Source organism: Balaenoptera acutorostrata, chromosome 3 (genome assembly GCF_949987535.1).
Source record: "Balaenoptera acutorostrata chromosome 3, mBalAcu1.1, whole genome shotgun sequence".
NCBI lineage: Eukaryota > Metazoa > Chordata > Mammalia > Artiodactyla > Balaenopteridae > Balaenoptera > Balaenoptera acutorostrata.
Window position 1 is genome coordinate 116,772,455 of NC_080066.1, and position 4,903 is coordinate 116,777,357.

Genomic DNA, 4,903 nt, shown 5'->3' on the forward strand with positions numbered 1-4,903 from the left:
CTTTTCTACCCACATATCTGCTTCATTTGACATCTCTTTCCTAGCCCACGCCTGAGCTAAAAGACGGGTCAGGAGGAAAGTCATGCATTTTTCTAAATCCAAGTTTGAACTTAGAACTAGAAAATAAACATTGTGGGAGATGTGTGTTGGAGTCTGATCTCTATGACTCACTCCCTGATCCACAAAACTCACTTTGCGTCTTCCATGTCTCATCCTTAGTTCTTTCTAATTTAGGAAGATGACCTCACAATAAAGGAACTTAGCAGTCTATGTCAAGGGAAGAGGGGATGAGGTAGAGGGTAGCAGTAGTGAAATGTAGTAAGTAGTGAAATGTAATTCAAAATGGTCTCAAACTCTACAGTTATAAATGCTAGTTTCAATTTATTTACTCACAAACACATTTATCAGATCCACCTATCAGTTGTTTCTGATATTAATTGAATTCGTGATAAGTAGCAACTGGTTACCTAAATTATACAAACCATACAAAAACAGCATCTGAGAAAAGAAACTTGCTAGTAATTTATTTAAGGTGGAGAGCCTTTGTTTAGCTTACTTTATTACAAAAGCTGTGGATTTTTATATCCCAGAGAATCATACAGACATGAAAAATGTAACATACTAAAACTGTATGTTAACAGACATGAATAAGAGTAGGCAAGAGATCGAAAACCAAATCAAGAATGAGAAGAGTTTATTCATTTCATTCATTCATTCATTCCTTTATATCATTCACTGAGCATCTCTGCTAGGGTAAAGAATGCAAGGATAAGAATAACACAGTCCCTGCCTTGAAGAAAGTCAGTTCTGTGAGAATGCATCAAGGAAGCCAGTATCTATGGGACAATCCCATGCATGCTCCAGTGGGGTATGTACAGGATGCTTTGGGAGCAGAAGGAAGGCCAGCTCAGTTTGGAGCGAGTTGGGTCTATTTTTTTTTTTTTTTGGCTGCGTTGGGTTTTCGTTGCTGTGCCCGGGCTTTCTCTAGTTGCGGTGAGCGGGAGCTGCTCTTAGTGAGTGTGCGGGCTTCTCATTGCTGTGGCTTCTCTTATTGTGGAGCATGGGCTCTAGGCGTGCAGGCTTCAGTAGTTGTGGCACGTGGGCTCAGTAGGTGTGGCATGCAGGCTCTAGAGCACGGGCTCAGTAGTTGTGGCGCACGTGCTTAGTTGCTCTGCAGCATGTGGGATTTTCCTTGACCAGGGCTCGAACCCGTGTCCCCTGCATTGGCAGGCGAATTCTTAACTACTGCACCACCAGGGAAGTCCCATGAGTTGGGTCTTAAGGGATAAGTGGAAGTTAACTAGGCAAATAGGGACAGGACATTCAAAGCAGAGGGAACCAAATGTACAAAGCCTCAGCAGTACCAGTATAAAGCACAAGAAACCCCAAGTTGCTAGCTACGACTGGAGCCTATGAGCTTGGTAGAGAATGAAGATGGAGTAGTAGGAGGTACCAGTTCTTGTGAGCTTTGTATACAACCGTACAGTCAGAATTGCATTCTGCAGGGCATAAGGGAGACAATAAAGACTTTTCAAAGGTGTTTTTTCTTTGCGCGTGCTCCAGCCCGCCCGTCGGACGCTGCCAGGCTCGCGGGCGGGGCGCAGCCTGAGGGTTCGGGGAAACTTTGTCACCCTGGTCCCGGAGAAAGCAGCGTCCGGCTTGCCGGGCAGCTCGCAGGGCGGGGACCTGGCCTGCAAGGAGGAACAGGGGGCAGAAGGAGTACCTCACGGGACCAGAGTGGCTGCTCCAGTAATAAAGAACCCCTTTTGAGGTGTTGTGATGCACGGAGGGACTTGGTGGAGTTCTTCGGGCTGAACAGCAAATTAAAGATAACTTGCGAGAGGTCAAAGCCCAGATTCACAGCTGCACAAGTCATCACCGGGAATGCCTTCGAAGCCATGAGGTGTGGCTGTATGAACAGGTAGATCTCATCTATCAGCTTAAAGAGGAGATGCTTCAGCAGCAGGTCCAACAGCTCTACCGGTTACTGGGCCGGTTCAATTGTCTTATTCATCAGCTGGAGTGCACCCAAAACAAAGATCTAGCCAATCAAGTCTCCGTGTGCCCGGAGAGACTGGGCAGTTTGACCCTCAAACCTGAAGATTCGACTGTCCTACTCTTTGAAGCCGATAATAACTGCCCTGCACCAAGCAATCGCCACGTTTGGATCTCTCAAGACCATTCAAATTCCTGAGCACCTGATGACTCATGCTAGCTCATCAAATATTGGGCCCTTCCTGGAGAAAAGAGGCTATATCGCATTGGAGAGCAGAAGTCAGCATCCAGCACCACGGCGGTCCCTCTCAGCGAATGGCTCCTTGGAAGCAAACCTGCCAGCGGTTGCCAGGCTCCTTACATACCCAGTACCAATCTGCAGGACTGGCTCACCCAAAAGCAGACCTTGGAGAATAGTCAGACTTCTGCTAGAGCCTGCAATTTCTTCAATAATGTCTGGGACAACCTAAAGGGCTTGGAAAACTGGCTCCACGAGAGTCAGCAACAAGAAGTTTCTGTTGCTGGTAAACAAGTTACCAAAAGTGTAACAGCTATTCTACTACCAGTTCTTACTCCAGTGAAATTGAAAAGGTTGTAAATCTAGTGCTTCTTGATCAAGATGAGGTGGAGCTTTCTGATTGGCTGGTGACTCCCCAGGAATCCCATAAGCTTGAGAAGCCTGGGAATGGCAGCTGTGAAACCAGTGAGAAGTTTAAGCTCTTGTTCCAGGTGTTCCAGGAGTCCTATAGTGTGAATGATTGGCTCATCAAGCCTGATTCCTGTACCAGTTGTCAGGGTAAACAGCCCAAAGGTGTGGAGATTGAGAACCTGGGCAATCTTAAGTGCCTGAATGACCACTTGGAGGCCAAGAAACCCTTGTCCACTCCCAGCATGATTACTGAGGATTGGCTTGTCCAGAATCATCAAGACCCATGTAAAGTAGAGGAGGTCTGCAAAGCTAATGAGCCCTGTACAAGCTTTTCAGAGTGCGTGTGTGATGAAAATTTTGAGAAGGAAGCTCTGTGTAAATGGCTTCTGAAGAAAGAAGGAAAGGGTAAAAAGGTATGCCTGTGGAACCAAAACCTGAACCTGAGAAACATAAAGATTCCCTGAATATGTGGCTTTGTCCTTCCAGAAGAGAGGAAACAACAAGCTAAGGCACCAAAGGCAATGGCTTCTTCTAGAATTGCTGATTCCTTCCAAGTCATAAGGAACAGTCCCTTGTCAGAGTGGCTCATTACCCCCTCATGCAAAGAAGGATGTCCCAAGGAAGTGTCTCTTACAGGGGACAGAGCTGGCATACCAAAGCTTACAAGCCACTTGGCCACTTCCTGGTGTCCCTTTAACACGGCTGACTGGGTCTTGCCAGGAAAGAAGACGGGAAATCTTAGCCAGTTATCCTCAGGAGAAGACAAATGGCTACTTCGAAAGAAGGCCGAGGAAGTATTATTTAATTCGCTCCTACGGGAGGAACACAACTTTCCCCCAGACCGTTATGGCCTCCCAGCAGTTTGTGATCTCTTTGCCTGTATGCAGCTTAAAGTTGATAAAGAAAAATGGTTGTATTGAACTCCTCTACAGATGTGAAGGAATGGAGTACTAGAGTCAAGCAAATTTTCTGCAGATTATCACAAATCCATGAGCTGAGTGACTGCGGCTTGCCAAATCATTGCGTTTCTGGGTCTGATGTAGTTCCTTTTCTGCCTAATTTTGAACTAGTGAAGAGAAATAATAAGTCATCAAATTATGAGTTACTGTGTAAAAGAAAAAGGCTGTTTGTTGACGCTGAGGTGATTCAGTTTCTTCTTACAGAAGTATTAATTCACCCCTACACTAGAAACACAGCATCAAAATGGGTAGGTCTTTTTCATAAGCCTCCACGGCTCCTTAGTTTGAGTTGTTGTTAGAAGTACATTAAAGCACTGTAGTTTTAAAAATGAAATAGTTCTATAATCAAGGTGTGTTGATGTATTCTAAAACTAGTAAACTTACCTAACCTTTTGATTGCCCTTCTTTGGATGCTTCCCTTGTTGTGGGTTTTCTTCCATTAATGGTGAATTCTTCTGTTTAATTAATATAATTTAATATATTTTAATATAATATAATATATTTCACACAAATAATTAACCTTGCCAATATAGTGGTTTTTTCTTACCAAAACATGTATTAACAATCTTGGCAATTTTTGACATTAATTACAAAACATTTTAGCTTACATGCCAGATTCTACATTATTTTTCTTTTTTTGAAACAAACTCAGCTATTGCAAGTTTCATCTTAATTCCCTTCTCTAAACGTTATTATTAAAGTATCTAGACAGCTCTTTCAGAAGGGCTCCATATTGCTTGAAGACTATATTCAGGGTAATCCTAGCCTCTTTCAAAATATTCTGAAGAACTACAGGAAGAAGAGCCCCAGTGCTGACTAATCAAAAAGCAAAAGGCAAGACATGTTGGAAATGTAGTACTTGAATTATTCACTATCCTAAGTGTTACTGGTGCATCCTGTGTAAATGGAAGCTGAACTGGAAACCTGGTGCTTTTAACTAGGCATAAATTAAATGTCCTCTCACTGCAAGCATAGCATACCTATTCCTTATAATGCAGTGACATTTTAGTGAATAGGCTGTTTTGAACACTGTGCCTTGGGGTGTTTATTGAAGCTTTATGAAAACTATTGATGTTTCCTTAGTATCCTTAAAATTATGTCCATGCTTTAAAAAGTTTCTCTTTAGGAGAGGAATGGTATTTATACCATGTTTTAAAATTCTGTAAGATGAGACATCTTAGTTGCTTTCCAGGCTTTTAAACTATTAAGCCGCTCAACTTGCCTATATGTTATTGGAAATACTTTAAAAGTTTGTGATGTGGTCATCTAGAAAGCCCTTTTGGGGAAACTTCACAGTTCC

General features: G+C 43.1%; 1 pseudogene; it reads left to right on the forward strand.

The window, feature by feature from the left end:
- The first annotated feature begins 1,412 nt into the window (after positions 1-1,412).
- LOC103001398 (nuclear receptor coactivator 4-like) lies at positions 1,413-3,722 on the forward strand (annotated as a pseudogene).
- The last annotated feature ends 1,181 nt before the right edge of the window (positions 3,723-4,903 follow it).